The 16902-nt window shown below is 38.7% G+C and overlaps 1 protein-coding gene across 4 annotated transcripts in view; it reads left to right on the forward strand.

The window, feature by feature from the left end:
• The first annotated feature begins 4719 nt into the window (after nucleotides 1–4719).
• Nucleotides 4720–16902, forward strand: part of NCOA1 (nuclear receptor coactivator 1) — a 285311-nt gene continuing 273128 nt past the window's right edge. For 2 of the 4 annotated variants that reach the window (XM_087717449.1, XM_087717452.1), the window contains exon 1: nucleotides 4720–5201. The gene's annotated coding sequence lies outside the window, so the exon portion shown is untranslated. The remainder of the gene's footprint in view (nucleotides 5202–16902) is intronic. The other 2 variants (XM_087717446.1, XM_087717453.1) reach the window with 2 other exon arrangements.

A 16902-nucleotide genomic window follows, 5' to 3' on the forward strand; every position in this document is an offset into this window, starting at 1 on the left:
AATAGATTCATTGAATTCCTATTTAAACAATCATATATGTTATTTCAATTGTGAGCTATCTGTGTTTAATTACTCTTATCAGCATCACTACTGTTCCATTGTGGAGTGGTGTAACTTGATTTCAGGAAAAAAAAACCATTTGAATTAATCACCCAAGAGATTCTATTTTAAAAATGACAAAATACACTTGATTTTTAGATATATCTATATGATCTAGTAGAAAAAATGATAAAAATTGTCACTGGGCTATGCTTCTTTTAGAAGGATGAAGACTGGTGGTATAGAACAAGCGTACATCAATGGGTCTTCAACATGCTAGAACAGGGGTGTCAAACTGAATTTAATTGAGGGCCACATCAGGGTTGTGTTTGATCTTGGGGGCTGGAGGTGGGGGTGGCCAACTCAACATCACTTATGTCAGGGGCACCTGGTGCCCCGAGTGATCTGCCAGCGAAAACTGAGCTCAGGAGGGCCGCGTGCAGGAGAAAATCTTAAAAGGATCTGTGTGCCTTGCCAAATTACAAACTGAACATAAGTCAATAGTATGCAGCTGCAAAAATCCCAAATGTACTTATAGTGTACAGCAAAAAATACAGGATAACAAGATAAAAAGAAATCAAGTGATCTCCAAAATCTAAGTACTATTTGTTCTATAAATCTTTAAAACAGAAATAATACACTGAAAATCTATAAATATTTATATACACATCTGATTTTTCTGGGTGTTGGTGGGTCTTGATAAGAGGCAAAGCAAATAATTATGAAATGAATAGTTACAAATGTCTAGAACAGCAATGTTGTTGATATTAGATTCCATAGTATGGACTAGTGTGCCTTGCACTTAATGTTACCTTCACAAGTTTCAGTAAAGCCTTTGCTTGTTCCTTTGCTCTCTTTTGGGTTTGTTATTTCTACCATCTTTGTTCCATTTTGTGTTGTTTCCTTGTTTTAAATGTTTTTAACAATTTGTAAACTATCCAGAATCACTGGGAGTTGGGCAACATACTATATATATTTAATAAATAATATTACTCTTGATATATATGTAATATTTCCCCTTTGCTTAATATTGCTTTGATTCAGAAAGGTTATGTTTTGTTATATATGGCTACTCGGAATCTTTGGATTTTAAAAATCATTATTGAATTTATATACTTCTATTTGCATCAGTATTTTACGTATTTATGTGCATCACGAGGAGCACGTTAACCATATGAACGTCTAGTATATGAAGTACATCTATGAAGTCATTTTATGGTGGATTAGGTCTGGTGCAATTTTAGGATTTAAGTGGCTGATAGAGTGGCTTTGAATATTCATTGTGGACAAGTAAGTTTCTGGGTGATTCACTTTTTTGCCAACAGATGGCTTAAGTGGCAAATGTCATGTGAGAGCAATATCAACTGGAACTAAACTAGAGTTTTAGACTACTAAAAATTAATCCAAGGTGGAAAATATTTTTGCAATTTTCTTGCAAATTTGTGACAAGATAAATTATATGGATGATTTGAATGGGTTTCTCCAAAAAATTCTCAAGATCACAACTTTCCTTTAGCAATATAAAGGAAAGGAAAGTATTCTTTTGAAATTTTTTGCAGACTAAGGAGAGAGGAATTGAAGGCAGGATTCACCCCTCAGCAACTTACAATTGAGTAAGCTCAAGAAGACTACGCTTGACCCATAAGTGTTTCTCCTAAGTTCTCTTCTGCTTTGAAAATGTTTTTGAAGAATTTATTTTGTTTAATTTAATGACAACGACAGAACAAATGAAGAATTTTCTCTGGCCTCTATTAGAAATATCATTCAACAAAATGGTTGACTTATCAAGATTGCAAAGGAACCTCATATGGTCCACAGATGATTAGGCATCAGATATGCCAATCAAAGGATGACAACACTGGGCATCTCTTTTCAAGTCATATTCAACCAATAGAAACGAACTGATAGAAAAGAGTTTGAGAGATGTAGGTGGAAAAGCAGGTCTGAGAGAGACTCTGGCATGAGGTATCACGGTACTCTCTGTCTTGAAGATAGGATTAGGGATTATTTTAATTTCAGGCTATGCTAATATGCATAAGCTATACGTACTTTGTAGCAGTAAGCACCTGCTTAAAACCTATTTTTAATTATCATATAGCAAAACTCAATGTGCTCCTTAGTTTCTAGGAAGACAATAGACTTTCTGCTTGCCCTTCACTATTACGGGCCACCTAGTTCACAAAGTAATCACTTACCTCAGCCTGTCAAAAATTCTCTCATTTGTGTTTTCTTTTTTTCCATCCTAAGGCCTTCTAAATGGATGATCCAAAGTGCTTCATTTCAATCTAGTGACAACCCAGCTCCAATTGGCTAGAATATCTGATATGCCCCCTCCTCATTGACTGGTTGTTGCCCTGAATGGCCATTTCACCTTGGACTACCTTGTTATTATGGTTTCTCATGATTGGTAGCTGCATTTTTAATAAACTTGTGGTTGATTCAACAATGCCAATTAACCCAATGAGCTTTCTTTGCCTTATGTTTTTGACTGCCTTTAGAAACTTATTCCCCTGCACACAGTACTCTGAGTTTCCTTTCTCTTTTTTCCCTTCAATCTTGCTACATAGGCTTGGAATGAAGTTACAATATTTAACTGAATGCTACTGTGCTTTTATGAAGCTGAACCATCAGTTTTTTTCCCTTGCTACAATGTTCATACGGACCTATTGAGGAATCTAGAATGAAAGGAACAAACTGTTCCTGTCCTTTGATTTCAGTAGCATCAGAGCAACAAGGGTACAATAAGAAGAAGAAGAAGGGGGAGGTTGCAATAGAGGAGTAGCAGAGGAATAACCACCAATCGGGTTCTGGTGTGACCATAGTGCCAACCAAGCACAAATTCAACCTTGTTGCCAAACCGGACTCAATTTACTCAGCTTTAGGCTCAGGAGACAAGCAGCTTAGGATGCAGAGCTAAACTGTACAGATTAATCAAATTTCAGTGCTGCCTCATATCTCCTCATATTCCTGCCATTTAAGTTACCTTAGGGACTATCTAAACCAGACAAGTGGTCTGTGGTGACAGCAGAACAAAAAGATAAGAAAAAAGTTCCCACAACACAGGATGTGTGAGTGGCCCTGAAGATGTCATTTGCTCTAAGCAGAAATTCTGAAATGATTTGTTACCAGAGGGGGCTTGTGTCCAATTTAAATAGTGCCTTCAAGAGAAGATATCCCTCACTGGGAAGATAAGGATTAAACTCCTGGCTTCCTCCAATGAGTACAGGTCAAAGGACAAAAACATTGGGGTTGCAAAACTATTAGGTATACTGTATACAGAATTGACACAAATTTGATCTAATTGCATGTTCATTTAAATTCAATATAACTCACTAGTTAGGAAGTTAATATTTTAAAACATTAATTGCATTTTTGTCACATTCAACATAGTTTGATAAATTTTGGAGTTCTCCAGGACTAAATTCAAGCTTCATACCCCCCCCCCCAGTTTATAAACGTGCAGAAGACATGTATTTATCTACTAAGCTTCTATGTGGCTTAGTAAAGTGGAACATATAATCTTAAGAGGAAAGATTCGACTGATACAGTATACAATCACCCTGTAAGAAAAGACAGGAACTACTACTCAGATCCAAAAGGTTTGCTGCAGGAGCCAAAACTTGATGGCTTTACAAAAAGCCCAATAGGCTGAGGCATTTCATCGGGAGCTGTTGCTAACTGGAGTCAGATAATAGATAAAAGGCCATTCACAGATAAACCCGTGGTAGCATTAAGCTTCTATGTTTCACTAAGCACATTGGCGAGTAATGTTGGGCTACATTACAGCCAAAGTGCTCCTGTTTCATGTATAAATAGTACAAACCTTTGCACATTTAGTAAAAAATTAAGCCACTTTAACTTCAGCGAGTCGTCGTTATTCTTTCAAAGACTCCTGGTAGGATGCCACATGCGTTTAATATATGAGATTTACTTCTAAGTAAACACGTGCACAATTATTCGGCTTGGTTTTACTTGCACGGTTTGTTATTTTTCACTTTTTGAAGAATGGCACCGTCAATGCATTCCTCCCTTTAAGGCTGCCAGGTCTCCCGCGGACCCCAACCGCAGCTATTTCAAGAGCAGCAACAGCTTTTCGTGAAGAAATTAGACAGGTGAAGGAATACCCCCGCCCCCGTCAGTTTTGGCGAAAGATTTCCTCTGTTCAATCTTACTGGAGAGGCCATTTTATTTTGCAATAGAAACAGGGAAAGTGCTTAAGAATACCTACACGCAAAAGCACTCGCCCAAAAAAGACAGACTGGAGTCAGCTTTGATGCTCGGGGACGGGTTGTGGGTTTGGGGTGGGTGGAGAAATCGGTAGCCCAACAGACCGCATCTGGAGGGGGGACCGGGCTGGGGCAGGCTGGCAGATGGAGGCGACTGGTGAATGAAGGCTGGAGCGCGGTCTGGAAAAGCGCACACATGCCCTGCCTACGCTCCCCGTCGACGCCTGTGCTGCAAGCGCGGTGCGGCGGCTGATCGCCCGCAGCAGGGCCACCTAGGGAGGCGAGCGCTCCGCGGAGGGGGAGTGGAGGAGGTTAGGGGGCGGCAGCAGCGCTCTTTCGGCCTCCCCGCCGGCTCTCGCTCCGCTCTCCCTCCGGCCATCGCTCGCAGCTCTCCCCAGCTGCCACCATGCCCAAGATGGCGGCGCGCGGCTAAGACGGGGAAGGGGCAAAAATCGCGGCGGCGGCCTCCATTTCTCCCACTCCCCTTTTCTCTCGCTCCGCACCCCCGCCGCGGCGGCGCTTACTCGGCCGCTGGGTCCCGCCTCCCGCTCCTCCCCGTCCCCACCCGAGCCAGCCAGCCAGAGCCGAGGAGGAGCAGCCGGAGGAGCCACCGGAGAGAGATAGTTGCAGCCAGGGGGCCCCGGGTGCCCAGGAGCCCACAGCGGGAGCCGGGGCCCCAGCAGCAGCGCCAGCGCCAACCAGCCCCTGCAGGAGCTGGGCTCAGACGCCTCGGCCAGCCGCTCCTCCTCCTCCTCCTCCTCCTTTTCACGCCGCCCCCAGCGGCCTTGGCCCGGCCTGAGGGAGACGGCTAAGAAGCAGGCAGGCAGGCAGGCCGGCGGTGGTCCGGGACGAAGGCGGCTGTCAACGCGTCCGCCCGCCCGCCCCACGGAGGCGACAGCAGGAGAGCCGCCGGGGCAGCTGTCAGGGGGAAAGAAGGTGGGGTTCCAAGCTGGGGTTGCTCTCTTATTTGGGGGAGGGGGGCTGTCGAGGAAGGGGCGGGGCGCAGAGGCGTGCAGAGCTCCTGCAAAACGGGGCGAAGGCGAAGAAGAAGTGCGATTTGGGCGGGAGGAGGAGCGGGGGGGGATGCAAAGAAGGGGGCACGGTGCAGGTGGTCTCGGGGAAAAAAGTGGGGTGCAACGGCGCCGTTTGGGCTGCGAAGAGCTGCAGGCCCCCCGAAGAGTGACTAGGGGAGGGAGGGGTTTGGAGGTTGGGGAGGGGGCAAGGAAGGGGGCGTGGCGCCGAAGTGGCTGTGGGCTTGGGGGCAAAGTGAATTATATAATTGTGCGTGTGAAGGGCGAGGGGGCAGCAACGTGAGCGGCCCAGAGGAGGCGAGGGTGGAAGGGAAGGGGGAGGAGGCAAGCAGGAGGAGGGGGTCCGGGAAGTAATGTGGATCTAAGGGATAGAAGGGGGATCTTAGCGTGGTAAGTTAAGTGGGGCTTGGAGTCTGTGACAAGGAGGCACTGTTGTTCCTACAGAAAAAGAAATCTGGTTGAAGGATCTAAGGGCAAAGAGCAATTTGGATAGTAGAAGAGGGGTTGCTTGATGAGCGAAGAAGGGTTCCTTTTACTTATCGTTGGATACTGTTGGGCAAATTTACTAGTGTAAAAAATTACACTCTACCAATGAACCATTCTTCCAAGATACTGCCTATATAGTGAAAATGTGAAATATACACCATCTACCCTTCTGTTTCTCGCCTATGGCAGAAAAGGTTAGGAAGCCTTCACATTTTCCATGCTTGTTGATCCCTAAGATTATCATTGTAGGATGAGTTTGCTGGAAAGATCCCCCAAGGTCTAACGAAAGTGCTAGAAACCTCAGTGTAGGTTGGAAGCAAAATACCTTGAATGTATGGAGTAGGCAATGAATGCTTTCCTATGTAGGATACTTGTGTGGGGCGAGGTCACTTTGGCAAATGAGGTGTAAAGTTCAGAAAGAGTTTGAGGTGAGCATCAAACTCGTGAGATTTGGTGTACATAACAAGCTTTCTTTTTGTATGGTGGGTTAAAGAAGAATAGGAAGCAGTGTTGAAAGTGACTTATCCCCACCACAAATTAGCAGTGGTGGCACCATCTGGCCTTGAAACAGGAAGGTTTTGCTTTCCTACTGGCAAATTATGGAGAGGAACGTCAATTGTAGTGAGTAGAGTTTGTCATTGCTTTTCCTTTGGGTGACCCTGACACTCCTTGATAGCAGAGGTGGTTGCTTGGAGAAGTCATTTGCCTGTCTCTCCAGTAAATGTTACAGGCAGATAGAGCCACAGATTTATAAAGAATTATATGCTGAACTAGTGGGTTCCTTCGGTGGGGGAGAATTGGGTTAGGTGATCTCCAAGATCCTTTCCACCTTCACATTCTACGATTCATAACAAGCAATGTAACTATAAATCTGTATGCAGAGCAATGCTGCTTTCAATTTGTATCCTTTCAAATTCCATTCCACTGCTTTTTTGAATAAGGGATAGAGACTGATTTGCCTGACAATGTCTTTCTTTTCCCCTCCACTGCAGTACATGTCAGGCTCTTAACAGTCAACCTATTTGTGCATTTCTTCTTTTAATAAAATGCAAATGCTACCAGTTGCTATCAAGTTTAATAGAATAATAATAAAGTTGCATCCTTGCTCTTTGTCCGATTTGATACTCCATTATGACTATCCTGCTTTGATGCTTGATTGGATTGGGGGGCGGGGGGAGGTGGCATACTTCACAAAGAAAATTTGGAATGATGATCATTACCGGTATATAGTCAGAGGGAAGTTTAGTCCAAAGCAGTGTGTCTTAACCTAAACAATTTTAATGTGTGAAACTTATTGTCTGGGGAATTCTGGGAGTTGAAGTCCGCATATCTTAAAAATTGGCTGAGATGAGAAACACTGCTTTAGATTAAAGTTATCTGTCATTTTGTGACTATCACTGTGGGGAACAAAAGTGCTTGTTTCTTTTAAGAGGAAAAAATTGATGTTGCCCATTATTATCATCTAAAATTAGTTTATTTATACCCCATGTTTGTAAACTTGGTGTTTAATTGCTGGTCTACATGTTTCAGAGGGTTTTGGGAAAAGCAAGTAATAAACTTCAGCTATTCTGCTTGATAGAAATCAAAATGGTAAAGAGGTATCAAGTAGCTTTTGTAGTCATTTGGGTTTGAGATTTTTGAGGGCAAGGGAATTATACAAGAAGATTTTGGGAAGATGGGGGACATCTGATAGTATTAATGTGACTACCTGAAATCATGCTCCATTTCTGATGACTAAATGGTTTGGTTTCATGTAAAAGGGGTTTCCCCCCCAACTGTTGACCTTTTTCCACTTTGGGGTTTTCAAATGAGTGTATTGAATATGTTTATATTTCAATGTGTTATGCCAGAAGCATGATATAACTAGCTTGTTTTACATTTATATTTCTGAATTGCTTGTTTGCATATATAATCTAGTTTCCCAAGTGCATGACCATAATCTTCTCTGTGGGTTACCTGACAGTTTTTAAGCTCATATTTTTAAAAGTGTAAAAATCAGAGGAAATTGAACTATTCAAACATTCCGTTTAATATAGAAATTGTGATTGAAAGGTGACTTCCTTCCACTGTAGGTTGGAGGAAATGAATCCTGCCGTGTGAGATTCTTACAACAGAACTTTCTCATCATTCTCGCCATTACTGGATATTCTGATGATTTTACTAAATTCATGTTGAAAAACAGGAAAGTGTTCTCTGAAGTAAAATGTGATGAGTTAAAGAATATAAACTAATATTTGATTTCAGCCATAGAATAATAGGACAAGTTGATTTTTTTAGAGCCTTTCTGTGGGCCATGCTCTGTTATTTCTATTGCTTGCTGTATTTTCTTTAGAAGAGGGGGCTACAAAATACAAATATAGGGGAAAAAAGATCATATTGGATTGGATATTGAATTGGAATATCTAGGCCAGTGTTTCTCAATCTAGGCAACTTGAAGATATGTGGACAATTCCCAGAATTCCCCAGCCAGCATGATCTAAATTTATACCATCTTAAACTCCTTCAGATCAGTAACCTATTTTTCAGTTCAAATTACCCTCTTCATAGCCTAACATTATAACTCTTGTTTGGAAAAAGTTTTTTTTAATTAATTAAAATTAATAGATCCTAACAGCTGAAGTAAAAAATACAGAAAAGACAAATGGAGATAGGCTTGGCATGAACACAATGAATTTGATTTCAGTGAACTGAGAGTGGCTTCATTTGTTTTGTGGTTTGTTCGCTTTTAAAATAACATAGCATTTAATAATAACAAAACATAGCATAAAATAGCATTTAAAATAACAAAATAATCTATTGTGGATTAATTGTATGTATAAACAATGCCTCTATGGCATAAATCATGTTAGATGATTTATGAACCTATTCTGTAGGTGAGTTCAAACAAAAAGATAGGAAAAGGAAAAAGAGTTGTATATAGATTCCTGTTGAGATGTATATATAATTTTAAATGACTCAATCTTAAAACTTAAATTTAAACTTTCAACTTTTCGACTTTAATAAGATTTGTATGCCGCCCACTCCCTTGGGACTCTGGGCGGCTCACAACAAAAGTAAGAACATTTTAAAAAATTTAAAAAATACAATGTTGTAAAATTAATACAACATCCATTCAATCAAGTGGGGCTGGATAAACCATTTAAACATTTGATCTTCAAATACTTCAAAAGTGATTGAAGTAGCATGGTTTGAATTTAGAACAGTTTTGAACTGAAAAAACACTATGACCTGCAAACTTTTGTAGCTGGCTCCTAGATTCATAACTGGATTCATAGATCTTGTTAAATCACACTACAGTTTGCTTAGTTTAAGCTCAGGCTTATTGACTATGATTTAAATCAAACCAGCTTAGTCAACTGTTTGTAGTTAAAAACACATGGCTTAGCATGAATTGTCCCCATGTATGATCCAGAAGTGGGTTGCTGCCGGTTCAGCCTGGTTCGGTAGTTGCAGCGGCGGGAGGCATTGTGCGCATGTGTGGGTGTGTCCGTGAGCATGAGCGAACCCGTAGTAAACCAATTAGCAACCCACCACTGGTATTATCAGCTGATATCAGAAGCTATTCAATTTGACTCTGAAAATGGATCTGGAATATGCATGTTCTGGGGTGGGAGATAGCATGGGAAGGGCAAGTACTTCAGTCAGGCTAGACTAAGAGAAAGTAAAGCGCTGACAAGATTGAGCAAAGGATGAGTGGGTTGGATGATATGCTGTGGTTGAATTAATAAATGGTGATGGCAGTCAAGGCAAAGGAAGATTGGGGAAAAGAAGATGGAATGGACTCTTTATGATGGTGGCTGGTAAATAGAAGGAAGATGGAAAGAGGATTGGATGGATGTGCACTGGCTAAGGAAAGGAAGTTGGAGGACAAGGAGGTTGAATAGGTAAGTGTGAGTTGATGGCAGCCAAGTGGAAAAAAGTTCAGAGAGAGGTTCATGGGTAGACTGGAAGACTTTGAACACTTGAACCATAGTATGTCAAAGCAGATATGAGGAGAAGGAGAATGCTGAAAGATCAGTGGATGGGCTGGCCAAGAGGAGGAAGAGAGGGAATCATAGGGCATGCTAGCCTTGCTTTACTTGCCAGTAAGAAGATATTTTTCTCTCTCTCATCTAAAACCCAGGACAACCAAAGTGATCCAGGTTTTGATTTGGCTGGAGATGTCTATTTAATATTTCACAAATTTTTCTTCCATGCACAGAGCAAACGATGTTTTCTATTTCATGCGTACTTTTAATACCAACTATATTTTGGTCACATTAAACTTTTTGCATGCTTGAAAAAATATTATTAAAAGTGACATCCTCAACAAAAATAACTTCAGACTAGGATTTTTCAAATTGTTATTTAAGCCAGTTGTTAACTTAGTTCTGTAAAAATTTGATCAGATGCAATATCTCCCTTGCCTTCAATTGAAAGAAAGTAAGTTTTAATTAACAAATGGGTATATTTTAGATAGTTTGGTTAAATCTTGTTTTTTGTTCACAATTCTTTTGTGGCAAACAGATCAATATTCATAAGTGTGACACATTTAGAGTTTGTTATGCAAATTAACTTACTGAAATAACAGTGTTGATTATTTAAAATGTGTACTTTCCCCTACCTTTTGGGCATGATTATAAGTGTTCAGCAATATTACTTTTAAGGATCATTATACTTAAAACTGTATAAATATATTCAAGCTGCTTACAGAGTAAGTTGATGATGGCTGCCAATTGAAACAGAATTTAATTCATAAATTTGTGCCACCAATACTAAAAGACAAGATATTTATAGCAGGATTTTAATCAATATTTTTTCTTTAAAATGGCACTATAACACATTGCTGTTTCCTTAAGATATTGTATATATTTGAAATGTAACTGCATGCTTTTTGAAAGTTTAGTAAAAAAAAATTGTGTTTTCTTCTTTGATGACTTCTTGTACCAAACCATATAACTATTTTGACAACAATATGGAAGTGGTTTGACTTTTGTCAAATACTAACTACATAGATATAACCCTACTTAGCTTTATGAGATCAGCTAATGGTGGCTAGGATAGATGCAAAAATAGCTAAGCAAGAGCATCCCTGGAATTTATGTATATGTGTATTGGTGAGGTCAAAGTGGTGGGGCGAACCAACCAGGTAATAAAAACTGTATCCCTTTTTACATGTGTGTGATGCGTATTAAAAAGAGTTGGGGTTTTGATTGTTTGGTAGTCTCATCATTTGGTTCCCCCCCCCCCGAATGTCCTGGTGTTGTGATTCAGAAAGGGCATTAAATCACAACTTGGACATCATTTGTGCATCATGTATCTGCTGGAGTTTGCTTTAGTGGGCTAAAAAGAGTTTTGATGGGTGGGGTCAAGGAAGAAGGTTTTCTCTGCTTTATGGAACATCTTGCCATCAGTTGAGGAAAGCCCCCAATCTCTTGCCCTTCCACAAAGGAGTCAAAAGCTGTAGCCTTGGGTGGGGAAACAGGGGTCTACACAATCCATGGGTGGGCTGCCCCATGAGAACCCTCCACCTACAACTCCTAGTCTCCCCATCTTAGAAAACTCTCCACTTTTTGTAATTTTATAATGTTTTACATTTGTTTTAAAAAATGTAATCTTAAATTATTTGGTTTTTAATTTTATTATATCGATTAAATTGTACACCACCCAAAGCCCTTCTGTGAGGGAGATGGGTGACTAAAAAGTTAGATAAATGATAGAGATGGATGGATGGATGGATGGATGGATAATTGAATAAAGTTTAATACTATGTTGCTGTCCCCAAAATGAGTTTTAAATCAAATACATAAAGGAATTGGAAACAGGAAAATAATTGTTCTGATTTTTAACTTTCCTGAGAGTCTTATACACTTGTGGAACTTACACAGTGCTGTTACAAATGAAGGCAAATATGTGGGACACAAATATGTGTCCCAGGATAATGTTGTAGGATCCAATCGGGGGTCAGTCACTAGGACCAGAGGTTTAGTCTTCTGAGCTTTTGGACTCGTGCTGGAGTCCATCCTCAGGGAACTTCTCTCTCACCAGGATGGCCCAGAACAGGGAGAGAGAAGTTCCCTGAGGATGGGTTCCAGCATGAATCCGAAAGCTTGGAAGACTAAACTTCTGGTCCCAGTGATCCAACCAGAACTGATCCTGCAACAATGCTGGTTTTTTAAAATAAATAAATAAATAAGGCTAGCACTCTTTGGGAGTTTTTCATTTCATGTTATAAAAATGAATTGCAAATATAATGTAAACAACTTATATTAAAATAATTATAAAAGTAAAATTTTGGATATTATTTTGTTAATTGTTTTATTTTTAGATAATTAAGGCTACCCTGATGTTTGGTGCCTCTGTAATAATTGGGAAATAGAAAGGTCCAAATGTATTTTCTGGATTTTGTTTTAACATAGTTGCACGATTATTTTATACATACATTGTTGCAATCAGTTTGTCTAATTTTTGAGATAGATGGAAATTGTTCTTTTTTTTTTAATAACACTTCTCATGTTTGAGTACGTTTCATTGACCAGTTTCAAGAATGATGTCAGTAGGTTTCAGTAATATTTTGGTGGAGATGTGTAGGATTATTATATTTTTCTATCTTCATCATATCTCCAGTTTTGTTGCACCTCAAGAGCTATAAGACCTTGCTTACTTCATAAATATTTCCAGAACTGTAATCTGAACAATGAAATAAAGTTTGAATAGGGCTTTCATGTTAAAAGAATTCTGGGTAAGAATGCAGTTTTGAGTTGAAACTAGTTAACATTTCCATTAGCCAAGGGTGACCTGTGCATTATCAGACTGCCAGTCTTTTTAGCTTTGCTTCAGTGCAAAACAAAAATAAATGTTCTTGCTTTTTTAGATTTAGAAATGTATGCTGTTTTTACCATTTCAGAAACTTGTGGTAGAGACTTCTTGCATTTCAGGCCAAATTATTTTGTAAGACTGGCTTTACAGTACTTCAGGAGTGACATCTTTGTAAAGCTTGGTAATTTGAAGACCATGCTTGCATGAATGTGTTTGAAGTGAAGTGGATTGTTTTTGATAAAACTTGAAAGAATGTATTAAAGTGCTCTCATTTTGATATAGAAGCCACATCAAACATTGATGCAACTTCCTGTTCAGAAAACACTTACATGTAAAGAAAAGAAAGTGGTCTATGGTTTGCATGACAGTATAGATAGCGTCACTTTCGTAGAGTGGTTAGAATGGAAATTTATCATTGCACTTAGTGAAAGTGCAGCTTTCTTCTATTTCCAGAAAAAAATGGCTTTAAAACTTGTCAGGAAATTGTCCAGATGTCTGTTATTGTATGAAATAATAATAATGAAATTGAAGCTTCTTGGTGGTTTTTATACATAAGAAAAGCAAGATTGTTAGGGGGAAAATCCCATAAAAATGACAAAACTCAGTCGTTACATTTCAGAATAAATGCTTTGTATACTTTATTATATGTTTGTAAGGATAGTCTTTTCCTTCTTTGAGGCTGGACTAAAGAATACCAGCTGGGGTTCTCTTCACAGTTTCACCGAGTCACAATTCTTTCTTCCATAATAATCCCCTTCCATTTTCCTTCAAAAGTTTTCCGCAGAGGGTAGATGGTGATCAAAGCCCCACCCCTTTGTATATACATGCAGTTCAGATTCATGTACAAAATGTTGCCGCTTGGACTGCATTGCCATGAAAACAGTTACATCTGTTTGGAGCCCTTTCTTCCCAATAAATACCACTGCATCCTTCCCCATTGTAAATTAGCATTTCATGACATTGAGTCTGTTTTGGGTTCCTCAGAACTTTTCTAAATCTTTTAAAAGCAAAAAAAAAAAAATGTGGATAATGCCATTTAGAACTTAACAAGGAATGCTTACATCTACATAATTTTAGTCCTTATTACAATGGAGGAACATTTTGATTTAAAGTAATTTGCCTTGCCTGAATGTTTTATTGAGTTCTGTGGCTTATTTATGAGTTTAAACCAAATCTTGTGTTTTGTCCTATCATAGGATATTAGGGCCAATTTGGGGTAGTGATTAAGGCACCAGCCTGGATGCCAGGAATATGTGTTCTAGTCCTCTTTAGGCATAAGGTTTGCTGGCTGTCTTGGGCTAGTCACTGTCTCTCAGCTCTATGAAGGACGCAATGGAAAACCGCTTCTGAAAAACCTTGCCAAGAAAACTGCAGGACCTGTACAGGGAGTTTTTCAGAATGAGGTGTCATTGAACAGAGAAAAAAATCCCTAGTAATATAATCAGTTTGATTTCTGTATATGCTGCCTTATAATACCCACGTATATAGGCACCAGTCTAATAGTTGGAAGGTTGTGTTAGCAATGCAGAAACCATGGATCACTCACTCTCAGTCCTATATGCAACTGGAGTTCTCTAGCTAATAGCTAAATAAGTAAATTTAAAACAAAATGCAAGATAGTAATGATTAAAAAAAAACTAAAACAAATTTGAAATTATAACCATTGTGTTCTAATACTTAGGGGAAGGGAATAATGTAATGTTATTGTTTAATTTGGGGTTGGTATTTCAGTGATGATTAATCCTTGAATTATCATTACAGAGAATCTAAATTTACATAGCAGAGAAGGCTAAGAAAAATGGTCAAGTTCTTCTTTCTAAGCTAATAAATTGAGAGTTTATCAAACAATATAGCCCACAATTTTTCTTAGCTCCTTATCATGAAATTCCTTAGAAAAAATATAAATGATTTTGCAATACTCAGTGGTTCTTATTGTTTATAGTTATTATTGGTAATTGCAGCAGATTATTTAAGGATATCAGTGAACCATCTGCATGATACTCGTACGTTTCTTGAATCCTGAATCATAATAATGTTCTGTCTTTACTGATGAATTTTGTCCCCCTGTCCAGCTGTAAAGGAAGCTTAATCCATGGGCTGCCTGGAAACTAGAATAGGTTCTTAGCTTCTTTGGATCTGGATTGATTTAAACTAGCCTTGGGTCTTGAAGTGGAAGAATTCTTTTTACAGAGAATTCTGGACAAGATACAATTTCTTCTTCTCCCCTCCATCATTACGTTAAATGCACTCTTAGGTCTACTTGGAAGTAAATCCTACTGAGTACAGTTGGGTCTATAATGATATACAGATGTATTGTATTTAAACTCAGTAAAATTGACCAAACTATATGAGATTTTTAAAATTCATATTTGTTATTTATTTATTTCCCCCTGTTTTACTCTCTGTTTATTGTATACTATAAGGCAGGAGCTGGAATACAACCGCTCTTGGGATTATAGATTTTTGTTCCAAATATCAGAATCAATTATCTCCAAAACTTAGGTATTAATTTAAAAGGCTTATCTAGCTGTGTCTCTCTGATTAGAAAAAAATCATTTCTGCAGGCAACGGAGATGGAAATATTCCTAATATTATAAATTAGGCAATAATTATATTAAGCAAGGAATCATTCTGCTCTCTCCACAAGAATATAATTGTGTCTTTCTTCACCCCACATTTTCTGACTTTAAGAAATCTATTTGTCAGTCAGTAGCAGCCTTATGAGAAAACTGCCTCTTTCTGGATGCTTTCCAGGAATGCAGAATGGCAGCTATTACCCTGCTAATCATAAGATCTGAGGGGGAACACAAACAGATTATCTTTTTTCTACTGAGGAAAGTGGTGTAGCACTGTTGCAAGGGAGTGACGTACTTTTACAAATGAAGAACAGCTCAAATCTTTGCATTTTCAAACCTGGGACTGTTATGCGTCTGAATTTCAAACTAGGGTCTTTCTCCAGCATCTAATGAACCTCTGATTCATGTAAGTGTGTTAGTAGAGTGTTATCTGGAGATATTAAAAACACTTTCCAGTCAGGATGAAACTTCAAAGATAGCTGACTACTACTTCTTCATGTTGTAGAAAGAATAAGGAATGAGCCTTGTTTTGATTTGTTTATTCTTTATACAACATGAAGAAGGAGTCAGCCATGTTTGAAGATACATATAGCCGAAAACAAGTAGACATACTGAGTATGTTTCATTTCATTGGCATTAGGTTGGTCTAGGGCAGCATAAATAGAAGTAGATTCCTTTACTTATGGAAGTGTTCTTTCATCCAAAATATACATAGAGACACTCTAAGTCCAACCAGCTATTGTTTTAATGTGTTGTATTTCCACAATAGAATACAAGGTTTACTACAAATACATATAAATTCATTTTCAGAATTATGATTTAGAATAATAATGTAATAGTAGTAGTCTAAAATAACATAGAAATGGTATCACATAAATGTTATAACCTGCCCCAAGGGTGCTTTTTCAGGAGGCAACTGGACTTCCTTGTTTTTTCTTTTGAAGATGTTTCGCTTCTCATCCCAGAAGCTTCTTCAGCTCTGTCAGGATAGTGGGGAATGGAAGGATTTATATTTCTTGCCAACAGCTGGTAATTTGCATCCTTTTAGAGGGTCCTTGAAGCATTTGGAGGTTTACCTGTGTCCTTGGGGTCACCTGAGTAGTACTCCTAGTTCCTGTAGTTTCTGATTTTTTTTCCTCTGGAAATCCATCCCTACTTATAGTTAGACAGTTATATCCTGTCCAAACTCTGGTGTCTGCCATTTAATTCAGCTTTTAAGTCAAAGACATTAAAGTGTGGATATGAACAGTACTCTGTAGAGAAATCTTCCTTTAATAATAATAAGGTTTTAATTATATCCTGAAATTGAACGAAAACCAAAAAATAGATATTTTGGAAGAGACACACAATCGTGGAACAGAAGAAGCTCTTAATTGTTGCACCTATGTAAAGCTTGTTAATACCCGTTGAACAGGCTCTACAACTACAAAGGTCAGATGCTAATGGCCAATATATGTTTTCTGTCATATTCTATATTCCATTCCTTTGCTTTCCATCACAGATTGAAGTGATGACTTTCAAACTTTTCAGATTTGGAATTCAGTTTTAATCCTAAACTAGATATTCCCATTTTTAATTTATCTCAATATATTTAACCATGGTCTCGCTTTTTGAAGTTTCCTTTTTCTTTATCAACAAGCTGAGCGTTGTGTTGCCTGGCATTAATTAAAAACCAATAGCTTGGGTGTGAGGCTTAGACAATGTGAGTTTCTTTGCCTTTCTATTGAAAACATTACGAAGGCTGCA

This window comes from Thamnophis sirtalis, unplaced genomic scaffold (genome assembly GCF_051295495.1).
Source record: "Thamnophis sirtalis isolate CommonGarterSnake01/CBP01778 unplaced genomic scaffold, rThaSir2_p1.2 scaffold_6, whole genome shotgun sequence".
In the NCBI taxonomy this organism is placed as follows: domain Eukaryota; kingdom Metazoa; phylum Chordata; class Lepidosauria; order Squamata; family Natricidae; genus Thamnophis; species Thamnophis sirtalis.